This window comes from Mesocricetus auratus, unplaced genomic scaffold, assembly GCF_017639785.1.
Source record: "Mesocricetus auratus isolate SY011 unplaced genomic scaffold, BCM_Maur_2.0 Super-Scaffold_100011, whole genome shotgun sequence".
Taxonomy (NCBI): Eukaryota; Metazoa; Chordata; class Mammalia; order Rodentia; family Cricetidae; genus Mesocricetus; species Mesocricetus auratus.
The window spans coordinates 82,035,525-82,056,852 of NW_024429195.1; the positions used below are offsets into that span (position 1 = coordinate 82,035,525).

The 21,328-nt window shown below is 47.0% G+C and overlaps 1 pseudogene; it reads right to left on the bottom strand.

Annotated features, from left to right (window-relative positions):
• Positions 1-9,660: 9,660 nt before the first annotated feature.
• Positions 9,661-13,683, bottom strand: LOC121143131 (annotated as a pseudogene).
• Between the last annotated feature and the right edge of the window lie 7,645 nt (positions 13,684-21,328).

Below are 21,328 nucleotides of genomic sequence, written 5' to 3' on the forward strand. Positions count from 1 at the left end.
CCTTAGAAGCTGGACAGAACAAGGAAATGAACTGTTTCATAGTGTCTTTATTAGGAGCTCAGCTCTGAAGAGTTCTGGAACTGGAACTGGGGTGATATCTGAATCAATTCAGTGCTCGCTGCTCAAGTACGAGGTATTCATTTCAGATCCCCAACACTCATGAAAACCTGAGCACAGCGCCGAATCCATAACCCTGGTGTTTTGAGGAAGACAAGGGCAACAAGTGGACTCTGGGGCTGCCTGACCAGCCTGTGAGGCAGACTCAGTGAGCTCCAATTCAGTGAGAGACTTCATCTCAAAGAATAAGATGAATGGCTGAGAAAGACACAATGTCAGCTTATGCCTTCCAAACACACATACATATACACACATGGGCAAGTGCAAAACATGTACACACAAAGACACAGCCACACATATGTCACGCACAGAAAGAAATACAGAGACGGAGAAGGAAAGCAATGGTAGAAACACATTTATAACTGAAGAGAAAATGTCCAAGGTGTGTGGGCATTGTTCAAAGCTCCCTGAAGAACTAACGAGGTGGGTTTAGAGTCTCTGTGCCACACTTGCAGACATAGAATAACAAAAACAAACAGGTGTGGAATTCCACCGTGTCTCTCTAACACTGTGACTCCCAAGACTGCAGAGATCTCACCCTTGCTGAGTCTCAAAGTCAGCATCACCCCCAACCCCCCAAAAAGTGCCAGAAGCAAGAAACTCAGTCATGGAAGCCAGGGGTGGAGGTGGGGTGGCAATCCAGTGGCTCATGAAGAAAGGAAGGCTGCAATCTGCACAGATAAACCAGAGACTATGTTAGAAAACGGGACAAATGGTATGTGTGGGCACAGCGTGTCTGTGTGTGTGTGTGTGTGTGTCTGTGTGTCTGTGTATGAGTGTGCAGGTGTGCATGTGCGCATGTGTGCGTGTGTGTGCCCACCATGCTTGGCAAACTCCTCACAATGCCCTTCTGTCTTCTTTGTTGTCTGCCTACGCTGTGCATGCAGAGGGGACTCAGGGTGCTAGCTGAATAGGAAACCAAGTGCACCGATACAGCACTCAGAGGTGTGTTCCAATGGGTCACAGACAAGGCCAGCAGAGAAGGGGCTACAGGAAGGATCCCTGGCAGTCAAGTTCTCCTTTGCCCTCTGTAGCTCCACAGACATATGACCCTCTCCTGACTGCCCACCTCGTGTAACAAGAGAGGGTTGTACACCTCTCTTCCACATATCCCTCCTTTACGACAACAAATAAAGGCATGTAGGGATAGGAAATTGTGAAGCAGGAGGCCAGCCATGAAGGACATGAAATCAGTGGAAATGCACACTGCCTGCTGTAGGATCCCATCCCCAATTTCTTAAGACAATGGAATTCCAGTAAAAGGCAGGTGTCACACTGCAGGGGGAGATGCAGAGGGAGAGCTCAGAGTGCCTGAATGAGAGAGGAACACTCCCTGGCACTTCACTGGCAGGGGCCTGTAGTTACACATTTGCCAGGAACTTCTAGATCAGTGGTTCTCAACCTTCCTAATGCTGCAACCCTTTAAGACAGTTTCTCATGTTGTGACAACCCCAACCATAAAATTATTTTTGTTGCTACTTCATAACTGTAACTTTGCTACCATTATGGATCATAATGTAATAACAGACATGCAGGATGGTCCTGTCCTCCTGACTGCTGTGGCTTCATTCAGAGTCATTTGTCCCTTCGTGTCAGGCCAGGCCTAGAAAGCACAAGGTCATCTGAATTTCTGAGCTTGCTAATCAGTACTAGAAGGATAAATGGGGCTAAGAGATGGAAGTCCCAGGGGTTGCCATTTCCATGGATGCCAAGAAACTTGAGGGTCCAGAGGTAGGCATCTGGGACAGTAAAGGACTCTCAGAACATTCTGTGACTATAACCACTGAGGCCAGCAGGCACAAGGACAGAAGAACTGCGCCCCACACATACACCCTAGGCTGCTTCATGCTGGGTGAACACAATAGTTCAGCAGGTGATGGGGTATATGCAGCACACATTTCTCATGGTCACATCAGAAGATTGCCTTTTTCTACAGACTAAATACCAAAGTGCCAAGGGTAGAAACTGGGGAGTGAATGACGTTGTGTCCAGGGACCACACATGCAGTTCTGTGGTGGTTGCAGGCAACCCTGAACATGGTATAAACTGAGATCTGAGCATAAAGATCTAAGCAGTAAATCCTGACTAGCAGAACAATCCGGGAGAAAAATCTTGTGAGCCACAGGCTGTGTGCTCACTTGTGAGTGAGACTGACGTAAGAAGACAGTACACACACATGCATCTCACACATCCATAGTGCCTCTTATCCTGAAAGACTACGCTTCCCTTTGCCTAGGTGAAATTCTCCCAATCCCCGTTCCTTGAACCCTGCTGGTGGAGAACACAGAGCAACACAGACCCCACGCCTCTCTCTGTGCCTCTGTCTCAACAGGAGAATTTCTCAAGATTTCTGCCAGTGCTTTCCAATCTGAGGAACCAAAAGCAATTAATTCCCTGGACAGCAAAGACCTCTCAGAGTCCTTCTGCCCTCTCAGGGGCGCAAAGTGTAAGCCAGGCCTCTAAACCCTAGACCTCACATCATCTTCCAGAGAGAGAAATGCAGAGATTCAAAGTGGGACTCCACAATCAGATGAATACTTTGGTGGGGATCAAGGACAGGCCCTGTAAGTTCTTCTCTGAGTTTTACTTTATTCACCTGATCTCTCTCTCTCTCTCTCATTCTCTCTCTCATTCTCTCTCTCTCTCTCTCTCTCTCTCTCTCTCTCTCTCTCTCTCTCACACACACACACACTCTGGGATGGTTCCTATACAATGGCAATGAATACTAAGACAGCCATTTTTCTTCAGCACTGCTAAGTGCTGTAGAATAAAATAACTCACTCATAAGCATCAGGACTTGAGGCCATGGATAGTTCTGTGAAGTGCCCTCACTTCCAGGCTAACCCTCCCATTTAAGAAAGCAATTTTTCAGATGGGTGATGAGAACATGAGGGAACAGGAGGGGGAGGGATGGAGAGAGAGAGCAATGAAAGAGACCTCTTGATAGAAGCCATTATGGGGTTGGAAAGAAACCTGACACCAGAGACATTCTCAGGGATGGACAAGGATGACCCCAGCTAAGACTCCTAGCAACATTAGCAGGGTGCCTGAACCCGCCTTCTCCTGGAATCAGTGACTACCCTAATTGTCATCATAGAAGCTTCATCCATTATCTGATGGAAGCAGAGGCAGAGCTCCAGTTGAAGAAGGGGAGCAGGGATTACATGAGCAGGGTGGGGAGGAAGATCATGATGAGGAAACACACAGAGCTGGTGGGAGCTCGTGGGCTCTGGACTGCAGCTGAGGAGTCTGCATGGGACCAAACTAGGCCCCCTGAATGTGGATGACAATTGTGAGATTTGGTCTGTTTGTGGGACTCCTGGCAGTGGGACCAGGATTTATCCCTGGTACATGAACAGGCTTTTTATAGCCCATTCCCTATGATGGGATACCTCGCTCAGCCTTGATGCAGTTGGGAGGGACTTAATCCTGCCTCAACTTGATGCCGTCCCATACTACGATACTGCTGGCTCATCCACTAGCTACAGGCTCTTTATCAGGTGCAAATAGGGGTTTTCCTTCCAAATCACTTTCATTTCAACTTAAGGTAGCTTCACATACTACATGGGACCTAAGGGTGTGTGCTGGTGCTGTGGACAACCTCAACAGTGTATAGCTACAATCACATCTGGGACTTCCTTTTCTATTCACATAGGGAGATGGAGGCCAGGTTGTATACCACAGCTACATCCAGGCTACCTCTACATCCCAAAATTTTATGTCAGCAAACTCACCTGCAAACTCATCTACATGACATCATAATCACACACACAGCATATTTCTGTTGTCTTGGATGTAGCAGGCAGGACTTGAGGCCAAACTTCCCAGTCTTTCAAGTGCTATTCACCAATAACATCACTCTCCATGAGACAGGGGTAAAGATTCTCTGGAATAAAATCAAGAGTATTTGTCCATCTTCTGCCACACAAAAAGCAACATGAAAAACAGTGGCAGGAAATGGTACCCTAAGGTTCCCCTTAAGGAGAGTTGTGCATCTTCCCTCCTTGGGGTTGAGTAGATGGTGTAGAGGTGGAAGGGGGGAAAAGTGTCCTGGAGGGAAAGAAATGCAGTGACTGAAACTCTGAGATAGACAAGATGCTGTCTTGGGATACGCGGTGTGCTTGTAGTTAAATGATGTCACCCCAGAGGAATGGGATGTGATGCTTGACATCACAGTCCACACCAGAACAAGTCCACTAGGACAGTATACCTGGCTGCCACCCACTCAGCCCTACTTGGCCTTCTGTCTATAGCACAAAAGTCCTTAGGTCTTCTGCTCCACAGCCTGTTCCTTTTCCAAGGTTAAAACTGCAGCAAAAAGAATAGAGCACATTTCTCAAAGAATAGGCTAGGGTCACACTGAAACTGCCACAGTCCCAGGAATGACCAATGAGATACCCTCTAGATTGACTGTGTGTGTGTGTGTGTGCGCCCGCGCGCGCGCTCGTGTGTGTGTGTGTGTATGTGTGTGTGTGTATGTGTGTGTGTGTGTATGTATGTATGCATGTATGTATGTATGTATGTACTTGTGTTCTTGGCCTGCCCCAGCACCATTTCTTCCTGACCAGTCAAGGATGTGGTCTAGATTGGAGATGCCAAGACAGAAGAAGGACATTTCTCTACCAACCGTTGATTCTCACGGTCCTTCTCCCCTAATGCCTCAAGGCACCGAGAAAAGCTTCCAGACACTGCAGAGCAGCAGGAAGAAACATCACTGAGTCTGGAAACCTGAGGAACCACCTGGTCAACTTGACACCTGAGCAGAATGAACTCCCAAGAATATACAGCTGCACCCACTTCAGTCAGACTTCATCTAATAACCAGTCCACAGAGTCATGAAAAGAACCTCTGGGAACACTAGTGCAACTATGGGCAGCAGATCCACTCCATAATGGCGGAAGAAACCAGTTGTCACATGGGGCAGGTGAGGGGACCTGTGGAGGCTGAGGAACAGAAGAGGAGCTGCACCAGGGAGTGCATATGCCATAGCTTCTGTCTGTGTCTGTGTCTGTGCGTCTTGGTGGGCATACTATGTACTCAGAGGATCAGGGTGCATGCCATTGCCCAGAACTACCTAGCTGGTTCTCAGCCTGGAGGAAGCCCTGGCATTGACCGCATATTGGGTTTTACCTGTATGGCAGCAGTCTAAACCAAAACAACCTCTGGGATCCTCCCAGGGATTTTAAAAAGTTCACTCAGAACTGTGAACACAGTGAATTTGAGGTACCGACCCTGGATCCCTTTCCCACCTCTGGCCTTCTTTCCAGCCTCTGCGTGGATTGCTTCCGGTTGCCTAGTGGTAGCTGGCTGAGTGGAGGACGAGGTCCACAGTGACGATGCATGGCCTGCTCTCTCAAATGGAAGCTCACAGGTGCATCTGAATAAGCCCCAAGACAGAATCCCCGCAAATGGTTGCTACTCAACACCACTCTGCCCTGAATTCTGGGTCTCTTCCACAGCATTGGGAGCATTGTTAACATGTGGCTTCCTACACATAACCCATTCTGAGGATTCCCCAGAAAAGTCACCCCTGGGAGCTCCATGGACTTCTTACTCAAACTTCTTCCTAGAGGACCCACTGTAGCATTTAGAGACACTGTGATCATGTAGCCCATGTACAAAGATCACAATTACATCACACACTGGATCTCAGGACACGAGGGCTACCTGATGCTTCCTCCTTTCAGCTACAATGGAACACATAATGCAGTGTGAAGAGTCTAACCCCAACTACTACCTAAAATCCCCAATTCCCCACAATGACAGCTTCCACCATCGTATAGACCTTCTTAGAGCAATGGGGCACTCACATATACTGATGTGTGACCAGTAGACCCATTCCTATTGCATTACCGTACCCCCAAAATACTTCTATGGTTTGGGCAAAGAAAGCCCATGAGATACCAGATTTCTCTATCAGGTGAGTTTTTCAGTGTCTGAGCCTTTCAGCTCCCTCTCATACAAGGGAATTGTCCCAACTCAATGATGAGCATGCAGAAGGAGGCTGCTATGAGAAATCTAACAAAATCACCAGTGCCTTCACCTGGTCATTATTCCAGCATCTAAAGTTCACCCAAAGATCTGTCTTTAAACACATGAGGTGGGGGGATTTGTGTGTGCTGAATCACTGTGCCGCTGTCTGTGACAATAAGTCTGGTAACAATAGACTTTCCATCTGTGTGGGGAACAGGTCAGTACATTAGGGCACAGCTGCACCCGGTGACAGGTAATGGGAAAAAACTGTATGAGTGATGAAAGTCTGTATACTGGCGGGAAAACTGCAGGATATACTAAGTGGGAGAAGAACATGCATCATATGCTAACTTTGGGGAAAGAATGTGAGGATACTACCAATCCAGGTTATAGGCATGGAAATTGCACTGTGTTGAGGTGCCCTCAAAACGCTGGAAGACAAGGAACCAATTTTCCTCTCCTTAGGAACACAGCCTTGAAGGGATGCAGGGAGGACTAAGGCTCAGTCAGGAAAGTGCTCGCCACCAGGTGATCTCCCAAAATCAGTGAGTGAGTTCGAGCTTAAGAGAGAGATCCTGCCTCAAAACTATTGTGGAGAATGAGAGAGGAGAACAATGTCAACCTGTACTCTCCACAGGAATGTGTAGATGCACAAGATCACACACACACACACACACACACACACACACACACACACACACACAGAGAGAGAGAGAGAGAGAGAGAGAGAGAGAGAGAGAGAGAGAGAGAGAGAGAGAGAGAGAGAGAGAGAGAACATAAAGGAAAACAGCCCAGAGCTAAGAAGTTGCACAGGTGTGTGGAAGTGCTCACAGCATCTTTACATTACAGAATCTACAGACTAAAGGACAATTGCTGAAAGGATCCTGAGTGGTGCCTGAATGAAGTTAAGCCTAGGCCCAAGACTGAAAATTCCTTGGTAGAGGAGGGATTTAGTCAACTTTGACTAGAGGAGCAGGATATATACAAGGCAGCATAAAGAGACAAGTGGGAAAGTTTACCTTCAGGGAAAAAGCCAACAGGAAGTTCAGGCCTCAGGGTTGTCCATCCTTGAGAGTGGGACATGTGACATAAGAAAACACAATTCCAAACAATGCTTGGGTTCTGTGCCCAGCTGCTCTTCATGTCCCTGGGGAGCACCTAGGCTTCCTTTTGCCTAATTCCTGTTCTACATTTGAAGTTTAAAGCTGAGGGCAGTAGCACACACCTTTAATCCCAGCATTTGGGAGGCAGATCCAGGCAGATCTCTGAGTTCAAGGCCAAACTGGTCTACTAACCAAGTTCCAGGATAGCCAGAGCTACATAGAGAAACCCTGATTTGAAAAAATAATTTTAAATTGGAATTCCCCCAAGTTCTCATCCCCATCAGAACTGCTGGTTGTGCCCTGAACCCCTGTAACACAGGACCCTGGGCCTCACTGAGCCTCTATCGCCAGCTTTCCCTCCCAAAGGTTTCTAATCTGGGGAACCAAAGACAATTAATTACCTATTATAGAAAGTACCGCTCAGAGTCCTTCCACCCACTCACAGGCCATGAGTTAAGCCTTGACCTCTTCCTGTCTTCATGAGTGAGAAATCCTGCTAGAGACCGAGAGGGAGCCTTGAGTGGAAAGCAAAGCTCAAACAGAGTCTTGCAGTATCAGTGACAGGTGCAAGGCTTTGGAGGGGGACTTTCATCTGGAGTCCAGGAATATCACAGTCACGTTAAGATCTGTAGAGACAAATGGCAGCAACAGCAGTCTGCTTCTGTGCAAAACCAGCGTTTCTCAGGAACTCTGTATACAGTAGAACAAGGCAGGAAGCCTCCATGCTAGAACGTGTAAGAAAGGATAGGGCAGCAGGGGCTGACGTATGTCAGCATCACAAACAGCCTGCCTCTCTCGCCATGGGAAATTAGCTACATTTACAATCATCAGACATCATTTCCCACTATTGAGTGGGCCTTAAGCACATATAGGTGGCCGTCTGTCACCCAACAATAGATGCCACTATTGCATCTTACAGCATATTATTCCAAGACATTCATTGTTCATCTATGGGCTTTACAGCTGAGTAGGAGTGTGGATTATTCCTCTCCCTTAGAAGATCGAACAGACCTTGTGAAACAGTAAGGCCTGGCCTTAAAGTAGGCAGCTTCCAGGCCAGATGCAGGTGGATTCCTTCCAGTCTCCTGTGTGAAGGATGAAGTGTCTTGCAATTGAGTCTTGTCTTCAGGTTATGATAAACAACCAATGGCAATGTCACTAGCCTGCACTATTCTGGGAGTCTCTTGGACATCCACCTGACCAACAAGGAATGTTTCTGTGCCTGGCACTGGGGTTGTTGTTAGTTCCTTGAGAGGATCAATATCACCTGGTGTGGTGGAATTCCATTTGTGTGTGTGTGTGTGTGTGTGTGTGTGTGTGTGTGTGTGTGTGTGAGACTGTGTAGTGTAGTGGTTTTCAGTAAGTTTATAAAATGTGTGCCAGTGGCTTTTTGGCCTTTTCAAACATTATCTCCCCATTAGACCTACCTTTCTTATATAGGCCCCCCCTTTCTGCATTTTGAACATTTAACCTAAATTTCAGCATGCAACTCCCTAAATAATTATTTGTTGAATCAGAAAGGGAATTTTGCTATCATTACAGCCCTCTGGTGCACCAGAACTCAGGCCAGTTGTAGCCCTTGAGGACCAAGCCTTGGGCTGCTGTGACTCATGGTACACCCTGCTGAAGAATGTCCCCCCCCCCCCCTGTTACAAAACCAGAAAAGAGAGAAGTGATGGGAGATACACAGATGAGAAAGACCATAAGAGATTTTCAGATGGTGGAGGAAATGCATGGATGCCCACAGGGTTCTGGACAGCACTGAGAACTGTGAGGACCCAGGAACTCCAGCTCTGGCTTCAGCTGGGTAAGGGAGTAAGCTCAGTCAGGGGAGAAAGACAGGGCTTAGGGACAGTGTGCTCTGGGGGCTGGCTTGGAGAGGGACATACCTCCATCATCACTCTGCTTGGTTCCAAAGCCATGGGACCGGCACAAAGCTGCCTGATAGTGGGCTACATGGCCATTAGCTTGTTTCTACAGATGACCATGGCAGAGTACCCCCACTGGGTGTTGAATGGCAAGGCCCAGATGAGTGCCCCGGAGATGGAAGCCATGCATGGTTTTCTGAGGAGCAGCTGGAGCTGCAGTCATGTGGCATGCAGGCTTTAGACCAGAACTCCGTGTTCCTCATTGAGATGCTGCTGCCAAAGAAGAAGCACGTCCTAGAGTTTCTGAGTAAAGGAACAAAGGTTCCGGTATGGGTCCCGTGTCTTCATCATTTTCTTTAGCGCCCAGGAGCACCCTAATGTCACCGAATTTGCTGTGGGTCCCCTGCCATAGCCCATCTATATGAGAGAACTGTCCCCTAGGCCAGAGAAACATCGATCCCGGGCATCCAGACCCATGTCCAAAACATAGCGAAACCTTCTCTACCACAAAATCAAGGAGGCCACCTCACCCTTCCAGAAGTTTTTCCTTGACACCACCAGCTTCTCCCTAAAGAACTGCAATGGCCAGTGCCTGACTTTCACCATGTGGCCCCCCACAGTGTGGAGCCCAGACATCGGGCCACCTGATTTCTCTTGTAGCTCATTGTGAAAGGCGGCCTACTGCAGCCCACGGGATTGGAGATCCTATGAATCATGGGAGCACAGAAGTCCAGGACTGGAGTATAGAGCAGGTCAGGTGTGATGACATCCTCTGCAACAGCCCAGAAGAACTGGCTCAAAAATACTCGGATGGAGAAGTACATACAGTAATCCTCAAGGACCCACTGCCTGAGAGCACAGAGCAGCATCAGATCTTTAACAAGCCTGCTGGGGAATTCCCAATGTCCCCTAGCAAGTCTGGCCCCCTCATAGAACAAGGCAGTGGCCCCAGCTACAGACCCTTCCTGTCACTCAGTTGCTTCCCACCAATAACTTTATGCCACAGAAGATAGGACTGAGACATCCTGATGTTAAATCCAAAGTACTCATTGAGCCTCTTTCATCCCCCCCCAAAATATTATGCATGCATTAGAAACAGTGGTTGTGAATGGTACCCTCGTGTTCTCCAGAATGTTAGGTGTGCATCTGCCTTGGATCTGAATTCAGTGTTCAGAGCAGAAGGGAGAAAGAGGAGCAGTGGGAGGGGGAATTAAATGCCACTGCCTAGCCCTAGTGGGGGCAGAGACTGTCTCTGACTCTGTTACCTGCTCTTGAGACCCTTTCCTCCTACTGGGTTGCCTCATCAAGCCTCAATAGGAGAAAAGGTGCCTAGTCTTACTTCAACTTGACATACTATGACGGGTTGATATAGATGGGAAGCCTGCCCTTTTCTCAAGAGGAAGAAAGAGAAATGGACTTGGGGGGAGGAAAGGCTGGGGGAGGGACTGGGAGGAGAGAAGAAAGGGAGGGAATGTTGCACCTGCTGTACAGCCTGCATCCGAGAATGTAGCGAGGTGGTCAGGATAGATGACACAGAGACTGGTCGGTTGCTTTAAGAAAACTTTATGCTTCCCCAGTCAGCTTAGGAGGAGACCCCAAGTCCGCTTAGGAGAACTCCCAAGAAAAAAAGCTTCCCTTTTTAAAGACTTCTGCCATCCATCTACATACAATTCTCCAACAACTCTCCCAGACTTGTCACCCTCCTGGCTGGTGGTTTAATCTCCGGCCCCAGAATGGGGAGAAACAGCAGGGGGAACAGGAAGGAACATCTAGCCGTAGGGGGTGTCAAAGTCATGGTGTTTCAGTGAGCAAGCCCTTATCTGAGCCCTATCAAGAGCTTTATAGCACTGAATTGTTTTCAGTAAACATTATCTCACAGCTGCCTGCTCCCAGGCTGAAGGGGAAGTGGGTTTCTGCTCAAGGTCTGGTGTCCCCACAAGGGAAAACTGTGATGGGATGAAAATAATTAATAAAAATCAATTTTAAAAAAAGATCCAGTCCTCCCAGAGTACCCCTTGCCCACTAAAGCCTTTTTCTCTCCCACAGGATTAGGTAGCCTAGGTGACAGTGGGATTCTCACATGGGCCTCATTCTGAAACTGTCCCCAGTGTGGCCTCAGCTAGGAAGTGTGGTATATCAGAACACGTCTCAGAGCCTCCACAAAGTGTGGTTTACCAGAACACGTCCCAGAGCCTCCACAAAGTGTGGTTTGAGTCTGAAATAGAATGTCTGTACCATTTGTGCCATTTAAAACGTAGTTCTGCTTACAGTACAGCCTTCTGTGCTAGCAGAAGAGAGCACTGTGTTGCCCTTGGGGACCAAGCCTTGGGAAGCTGTGCTAAAGCACATTCCTGCACTAAGATAACAGCAAACAAGGAGGGAATGGGAGTTAATCTACACAAGAGAAACGCAGAAGGAGGAAGAAGATAGAAGTGCACACCAGGACTTGGCCAACTCTGTGAACTGTGAGCAGAGACCCAGAGCCTCCAGCTCAGGCTGCTGCTAGATTTAGAGGAGACTCTGAGATGTGGAAGAATGATTAGATCCAGGAGCAAGGCTCTGGGAGACTGGCTTGGAGATAGGAACACCTGTGTCCTCTCCTCTCCTGTGTTCCTGAGCTGTGGCAGTGATGCAAAGGAGTTTGGTACTGGACAGGGTGAGTGCAGTCTTGGTGCTACGCATGGCCATGGGAGAGCTCCCCAGAAGGAGCCTGAATTTCAAACCACAGTATCCTGGGACATGAGCACTTACGAGTGGAGGATGGTGCACACCTCTCTGATGAATAGGAAGGAGCTGCATTCATCTGAGATAATAACAGATGTCCATCTGGAGTCCAAGTAGGTCATGGGGACCACAGACTGTGTAGGAGGTGGCTCGGTACACCTTACAACTCCAGACACCATTGAGGCATATAAAGGCATTGAGGGTAGTTGATCTGAAACAATAGGAAAGGATGGAAGTATGCTTGGTATTGGGATGGGGGCCTTGATGTGTAGTGGTGGAGCCGGCTCCCCATCCTGTTCTTGTATGCCCTGCCCTCAGGTTTTGACCTGTGCTGCTGTTATCCAGGACCTCTAAGGGAGCAGTATATGCAGTGACCTAGGATCTGGTCTCAGGGATGCAAGCTGAGTTACTGGTTTGAGTAGCAATACCCAAAGATGGAGACAGCCAATCTGAAGATGCACTGAACAACCGTGCTGGAGAAAGAAGCCCCCTGAGAACTTCCAGGAGTCATGAATTGGCACAAAACCTGGAGCAGAGTAGGCAGGTTCCCCAACACAGAGTTAGTTAGCGCCAGAGCTCTCTGTAGGGAAGTCTTCTACAGGTGGAGTGGCACCCTGGGCAATAAGCTGCCCGTAGGAAGGAGGTGCCTGCTGCTGCACGATCACAGCCACCATCCAGGTGAAGGGGACAAAGGTGCTGTACTCCTGAGTGCAGATGACATAGAGTGTGAGGTGCAGCCCTGAGCGATGGCCAGCACAGCCCACATACTAGGCTGCCCATGACTGCTGCTGTGATGACCTTTCAGGGCAGTGTGTAGGAGGAGTCACACTCATCAGTACATCAGTACAGTCTGGCTGGCTGTCTCATACACAGGCTTGTAATCCCGGCGTTGGAAGCTGCAGGCTAGTAATGATGGCCACGCCTTTCATCTGCTCCATCAGCACAGAATGTCTGGTTGCTGTAACAGTCGGCAGGCAGGTAGCAGGCTGTGGCACCAGGGTAGACAGCAGCTCCACATGGGAAATGCCCAGGTGGGCAGCCATGGCAACCCTGCTCATGTGTGCCATTGGCACAGTCCCACCAACCATTAGGGGACTGAACCTCACTGTAGTAGCGCTCACCTAGATTTTCACTCTCCCCCAGTCCTGAGCCGAAGTCACAGGGTCTTTCCCAAGATAAACAGTATTCCCAAACATGGTAGGTAGCATTAAAGCCCAGGCCATTACCCCAAGCTACAGTGTAGTAAGACACACATTCTGACCATACAGGCATCCAAAGTGGCATCATTGCCATTGCTGAAGTGGGTGAGTCTATGTAGCCTTCAAGGTGTCTCAGGAGGGCCAGCACTATTATACGCATGCACTGTATACCTATATCCTACGTCAGGGTTGGGAAGCACACTGTCAACCTACTGCCCACATGGGTGTCCAGCAGCCCCAGGCAGGACACTGGGTGGGAGACGTAGGCCAGGTTTGAATATCCAGGAGGGGAGAAGACCCCATTCAGGCCTCTTGAGTTGAGATTGTGTGGTGGAGCATGGACAGGGACTAGGGTCAGGTTAGGAATGGGTCTGAGCTGTAACTCCCTCATCAGAGCCATCGCCACAGACATGGATCCCATCACAGTGCCAAGGGACTGGTATACAGTGGTACTTCAAGTACTGGAAATCTTCCTGCAGGAGCAGGGGCCAATCTTGACTATGAGACAGATAAACTCTTCATTATTAAACGAGACTTTTAGTCAGGTGTGTGGTCAGAGTCCATAACTGCAAAATGCATCAGATAGAATGGAGTTCTACAACTTCTACATGGCTTTGGCTACATTGTAAGCTCCCAGCCAGAGATACATGGTGACTTAGGAGTGGACACCTTGGCCTACTCTATGGATACCCACTCCATGATTCAAAAGATCCATATTTGACACGTCATATAACATGTTAGCTACTCCAAATAAATGCTATCGACATGCATACATGTTTATGACATGATCATGCACATACTATCATTGAGAAATACACGTGTATTCTTTTTTCTGTTTGTTTTGTTAGTTTGTGTTTTCACACAAACTAACTGCAGATAGATCCATGTTTATCGCCTTGCACAAAACTTAAGTCCAAATGGATCAAAGATCTCAACATAAATCCAGTCACACTGAAACTGTTAGAAGAGAAAGTGGGAGATACTCTTCAACGAGTTGGTACAGGAGACCACTTCCTAAACATAACACCAGTGGCACAGGCATTGAGATCGACAATTAACAAATGGGATCTTCTGAAACTAAAAAGCTTCTGTAAGGCAAAGGACACAGTCAAAAAGACAAAAAGGCAGGCCGCAGAATGGGAAAAGATATTCACTAACCCTACATCTGACAGAGGGCTAATCTCCAAAATTTACAAAGAACTCAAGAAACAAGTCTCCAAAACACCAAAGGATCCAATTAAAAGGTGGGGTACAGAAATAAATAGAGAATTCTCAATAGAGGAGGCTAAAATGGCCAAGAGACACTTAAGAAAGTGCTCAACATCCTTAGCCATCAGGGAAATGGAAATCAAAACAATTCTGAGATACCATCTCACTCCTGTCAGAATGGCTAAAATCAAAAACACCGAAGACAATTTATGCTGGAGAGGATGTGGAGAGAGGGGAACACTCCTCCACTGCTGGTGGCAGTGCCGACTCATACAGCCTCTTTGGAAATCAGTATGGAGATTCCTCAGGAAAATGGGAATTAATCTACCACTAGACCCAGCAATTCCACTCTTAGGCATATATCCAAATGAGGCAAATTCATACAACAAGGGCATCTGCTCCACTATGTTCATAACAGCATTATTTGTAATAGCCAGAACCTGCAAGCAACCTAGATGCCCCTCAACTGAAGAGTGGATAGAGAAAATGTGGTACATTTACACAATGGAGTATTACTCAGCAGAAAAAAACAATGGAATCTTGAAATTCGCAGGGAAATGGATAGCACTGGAAGAAACCATCCTGAGTGAGGTAACCCAGTCACAAAAAGACAAACATGGTATGTAATCACTCATATATGGATGCTAGGCATGGATCAGGATAGTGCTAGTCTGCACTTCCACTGATAGAGAGTCTGGGAAACAGGAAAGAACCTAAAAGATATGCGTATATGCATAGTACCCAAGAGAAGAAGATGGAGACAAGATCCCCTGAATGGATGGGGAACACGGCGAGGGGTGGGGGGGAGTGGGAGCTGGGAAGAAGAGAGGGGGTGAAGAGGAAGAGAGTTGGTCATGGGGGAACAGGAAGTTGAGTGGGTGGGGGTAGAATAGGGGGAAGAGGGAATCATAGGATAGAAGACAGATCAGGCACCAGAGTGACCTGGAGTGATCTAAAGGGATAACACCAATTGGCAAGCTAAGCAATAGTGGAGAGACCACCTGGAATGCCCATTCCTGATAATGAACTTGATGTCTATAGCCATCCGGGAGCCTTCATCCAGTGACTGATGGAAGCAGAGGCAAACACACAATTAATCACTGAACAGAACCCAAGGAACCCAGTGACAGAGAGAGAGGAGTGATGAGCAAATTGGCAAAGAATGGGCTGGCAAAACCAGAAGACACAGCTGAACTGAACAGGGGAGAGCTCTTGGACCCCACACTGACAGTGGGGAGGCCAGCATGGGACTGATCTGGACCCCCCCAAATGTAAGTGTCAGCGAGAAGGCCTGGGCAACCTATGGGGCCCTGAGCTGTGGATCAGTGTCTATCCCTGGAATACAAACAGTCATCATGTGCCTATAGCACAAAAAGGGATGCTCTCTCAGCCTGGTCTCTTTGGGGAGTGCCTGGACCCTACCCAGAGTGAAATGACAGACTCTAGATATCCCCTATGTGGAAGGATTTGGCAATAGGGTATGAGGGTGGTGGGGAAGGGGAGTGCGGGAGGAGGGGAGGGAGAGGGAACTGGGATTGACATGTAAAACAAGCTATTTAAAATTAAAATAAAAAATGATAAAAAAAGATAGGCCTTTGGGGTAGATTAAGGAAAGTTCCAAATGGTTTAAGGGAGGTTCCTGGTGAAAAAAAAAAAAAGAATCAGAGAAGAGGAGCAGAGAAGGGAGAGTGAGAGAGAAGAGAGAGAGAGGAGGGGGCAGCAGGAGAGAGCATGCCTGTGTATTCTACTGTAGCTCAGGAAATGCAAACTTGCATTAAGAGATATGTAAGAAAGAAAACAGGAAACCCATTGCTATCTGCTTTTCTTTACCTTGAAAGGTAGCCCTAGTTTTATTGGCAATGCAGAGAACATAACCCTCTGGGACAATTATCTTTTGTCACATCATAGAACATTTATGGTTAGATTAATAAGCTTCACAATAATGGGTGATTTATTGAATTCACATTTCCCAATTAAAGATTTATTGCATTATTAATTTAGTAAAATAACCATTTCTCATTACCTACTTATCCACAAAACTTTAAGAATTTCCATTTATTTAAGTCTTGAAAATCTTTGAGATCATCAGTTTCAAAGGTCTTGTATATATTTAGGATTGCTCTTGTATACTTCATATCTGTTCTTAGTAATAGTATGCTCTTAAAGAATGGTACTCCAAAATGTTTTATTATGTATTTTTAAGGCTATAGTGAGTGGAATGTTCCCTGATTCCATTCCTATGTCTGGCCTTGTATACAGGAAGAATACTGAATTTTGTGTGTTAGTTTCACATCTTTTGTGACTGTATTTATCAGCTTTAAGGAACTTCTGATAAATATTTACTTTTATTTGTTAAGAAACATATCTGCAATAAAGAAATTTTGCATTCTCACTTTTCTATTTGTGTCCCCTTTTTTTCCTTCTGTTGTCTTATTGCTCCAGCTAAGAATCCAAGTACTATATTGAATAGAAATGAAAGAGTCTACAATTCTCTGTCCCCATGTCTCTCTGTCTCACTCTGTCTGGCTGTTTCTCTCTTTCTTTGTGTGTATTGTTGTTGTTGTTGTGTGTGTCTGTCCATCTGTCTATCTGTCTGTCTCTCAAGATCAGGGTAACAATGGTTTAAAAAAGAATTTGGATGAGGTCCTTGTTTTTCTATTTTAAGGAATAGTCTGCTTGCTTAGAGACATCTGCAGAAATCCTCCTGTGTTAAAAAAAAACTTATTTCCCACATGGATGCCAGGCTCCATGATGGAATAAAAAATAAGAGAGAGTCCCAGGTATACTAAGAATAAGAGAAAGTGTGTTACATGGTAGCTGAACTGAGCTTACAGGGTACCAATGAGTGGAGAAGCATCAGGTGGCTCCACATAGTTCCAAGGCATCTTTCTCCTACAAGATTTATGCTCAGAATCATCTTTCCATTTTAAAGATAAGGAAACCGTCCCACCCCACTGTGCCGCAATGTTTCTGTTGTGGGTTAGATCTGGCCTGCATTCTGAACAGTGGTATTGTGGTGGTTTAAATCAGAAAATGTCACATTACATATGGCAGGCAGAGATTTACCTCAGTCCATAGATACAAAATCACTCTAAATCTCACACTTAAGATGAGGAGCTCATTTCTACAGACAACACAATGAATAGGATTACAACAGGAAGTTGTTTGGCAGGTTCTGGTGGTGTTTTCAAGAGCTACTCTGCCAAATCTGACCAAAACAGTGTAGGACATTGCGTCAAAGTTCCAATCATAGTCCAATACTTTATTAAATATGAGAAATGATTTATTCCCAGAGAATATAACAGGATACCTTTCTATACTTTGCCATTTTAAAGACAGGGATTACAGAGAAATGCATTCCCTCATCTAAAATCCCATCACATAACTTCTGGGCTTCAGCTCAGCTTAATATTGCAAACATTAGCCCCAGTGCCCTCACTGCATTGAATCACACAGGAATTCACTAAGCAGGATTTGTTACATGGATATGCATAACAGCTCATCAGAGACCATAACTCCTTGCTTTAGTCTACACTTCCCTAACCTCAACAACCACTTTCTCTATCTGGCCTATTCATGCTGCAAGTTATAAATTTTCACCTTTTCACTGGAATTGAGCAATAATGCCCCTAGTATATGTTCTTTTATATTATATCTTTACAGATATGAGGCAAAGACGAATTAATCTAGGACCACAACAAATCAAAATGAGAATTACCTTAATCGAATTTTCAAAATTGTTCATTATTTGAAGATTAAGAGAGTTTTAATAGCTTGTATGTCTGTGCACCGTGTGCAAGTGGTATCCACAGAAGTCATAACAAGGCGATAGACTCCCTGCATAGTTACAGGTGGTTTTAGCTGTTATGTTTGTGATGGGATTCACACAGGGTTCTTGGGAAGAATAGCAAGTGCTCTTAATGCTGAGTCACATCTCCAGCCACCTGGACTAATTTGCATCACAGATGTGGGCAATTTTTATAAGAATACAGAAAATGTGATGATGAAGATGATGATGATGCCAGAGTAGTTACTGCTGGGATGAAGGGAACCAACATGTTTAATGTACAAATGCTAGACCTCCCCCATTGTTACCTTGCTGTGTTCAGGACTCACAGGAGCAGTCTTGGGTGCCACCTTGGTTCCCCTCACTCTACTCTATCATTTATTCTCTATATCTTAAATTTTTAATTGTGGATGCTTCTGGCAACTCCACAGCAGATCGTCATTGGCGGCCTGCTGTACAGCAAAAACCTCTAGTTAAATGGAAAGACCTAATCTCAGGTCTTTGGAGAGGACCAGATCCAGTTTTGGTTTGGGACCAGGGGTCTGTTTGTGTTTCCCACAAGATGGTGAGTCCCCAATTTGGGTTCCAGAGCATTGTGTGCTCTGTTCCTGCTGATACTCATCAGCCGCCTATAGACTCATTAGGCTTTAATGAGGAACCTGCCTGTCCTGATGCTGGCAGGTCTTCAGTGTCAGATAATCAGCCTCAACCATAGCCTAGGAAAGGCAGTCCTCAGGATGATTTTGCCTGCTTGGACATTTGCTATATTCAATAACACTCCCTCGGGAGAAATGTTTAATTATCTGCTCCAGGAATGCCACTTGAGAAGCTGTTGATCAGCCTTGGTGGTCCGTGTCCCAGGTGGAACACTCAGGAGAGAACCAACTCATCCTCACATGACATGGGAGTGACTTTGACATCACAGTAGCTGCAGTTTTTGGCTTCCCTATCTCTTAGCCAGTTGCCACAACATGCATGCTGGATAAACCCCCAGGGGAGGATGCCTCTACCTTAAATTCCCAAATTTATACTAATTACAATTGGGCACTTTAAATCTTAATTAACAAATGGACTTAATTGGCTATTCTAACTGAGATCAGGGTGCCTGCCTTTTGGGAGAACCCTCTCTTAATGGGACTGCAACCGACAGGTATATTACTTGAGAAATGGAGTGGGTCACTAGCCCTCGGGATTATGACCCTGGGCAACACAGTCTTTAGCCCTAGTTTGCCATATGGAAAGGCCACAAGCCCAGTGCCATTTTCTTACAAAGTAGGTCTTGCTTTCCTCATCAACAGATAATCCCTCAGTGCAGGCCTGGTTTAGCCAGCAAGACAAATAAGTTATCAATGACAGGTACGTCCTGGGGGACATCTACCAACCTAAGACAGAGGGTTTGTGAGGCTTGGACAGACTTCTCACTGCCGGGTAAGATAGATGTCTGTTGGGCCCCAGCCCCATGGGGTCTCTGTGAGTTGCTGGTCACCCTACAAGTGCAACTTGTTTTCCAGTCCAAGTGCTTTCTGTTTTCTAGTCCTGGCTTACTGCCCTGGCCTTGACCCTCTGACATCAACATTCAGCAGGAGGAAAACAACGATCTCTTCTACCTGGGGTTTTTCCACTGTGCTGTAAACCTGTATATAAAGCTCCTCCCTCGTACAAGAGGGAGACCTGTTAGCACTTGCAATGAAGACACACACATACACACTCTCCTGGCAATAAAGGCAACACATGCATTCTCTTAGTACAAATAAATGGATGTCTTGTCTCACTTTTCCTGATATCTCAGGGATACGCCCCTCTATCGGAGGACCAAGGGCCTCTGGTTCTTGAGTGTCCATCTGAATTTTTGTTTTCGGCACTATGCCGAAACCACACAGCGTGTCTGGTTGCCGGCTGTCTTGTTGTAGTGTGTCTGTCTGTTTGTCTACTGTTTTTGTTTGAGGTTGTCATGGGACAGTCCCTAACCACCCCCTTAAGTCTAACTCTAGGACACTGGTCTGAGGTTCAAGAACGCGCCCACAACCAGTCGGTCGCAGTAAAGAAGAAGAAGTGGCAGATTTTTTGCTCCTCGGAATGGCCCACTTTTAACATGGGTTGGCTGAGGGACAGCACCTTCAACCTTGATACTATACTGCAGGTCAAAGAGAAGATTTTTGACAGAGGACCCCATGGGCACCCAGACCAGGTCACCTATATCGTAACCTAGGAGAACTTGGCTTACAACCCACCTCCATGGGTTGCTCCCTTTGTCTCTCCCAAACCCGTTCCTTCTCTCCACATTCCTCTGACACCCTCTCCTTCTCTCCCCGCTACTGTGGCACCTTCTCCTCCTTCCCCCACCCCCCAGCTCCCTCTTATTTCTCATCCCTGTACCCCACCCTACCCAGGAACAATCTCCCAAATCTGTCCTCTCCCTGGATCCCAACTTCCCCCTAATGGATTTGCTCTCTGATGACCCTCCTCCTTATCACCCCCCTCCATTGCAGCCAGCCCCAATAGGAGCTCAACAGGCACCCCTGGCGGGAGACCAGAGGGGCGCCGCCTATTCACCTCCTAACTCCCCTGTTGCAGGCTGTCTCCGGGGGCAGAGAGACCAACCGTCCTCGGAGATTACCTCCCAGTCGTTCCCCTTACGACAAGGATGAAACGGCCAACTACAATACTGGCCGTTCTCTGCTTCTGACCTGTACAACTGGAAACAGCACAACTCTCCTTTCCCCAAGGATCCTGTCACCTTGACTAATCTAATAGAATCAATCCTCATTACTCATCAACCCACTTGGGATGATTGCCAGCAGCTCTTGCAGACTCTCCTCACCTCAGAGGAGAGACAGAGGGTTTTTCTAGAAGCAAGAAAGAATGTGCCAGGGGAGAATGGACAGCTGACTCAGCTACCGAACGAGATCGATGCCGCCTTCCCCTTGACCAGACCCAACTGGGATTTTACCACAGATGCAGGTAGGGGACGCCTATGCCTTTATCGCCAGTTGCTCATAGCGGGCCTCCGAGGGGCCGGTAAACGCCCCGTCAATTTGGCACAGGTAAAGCAAGTAAGTCAGGGTTCCGAGGAGTCTCCTGCCACCTTTCTAGAGAGACTCAAGGAAGCCTATCGCGTGTACACTCCCTATGACCCGGACGAACCGGGACAGGCTACCGGCGTGGCCATGTCGTTTATATGGCAGTCGGCACCTGACATTAGGAATAAGTTACAGAGACTGGATGGACTACAGGGCTACACCATCCAGGATCTACTAAAGGAAGCAGAACGTATCTATAATAAGAGGGAGACTGTAGAAGAGAGAGAGGACCGTATACACAGAGAAACTGAAGAAAAGGAAACAGCTA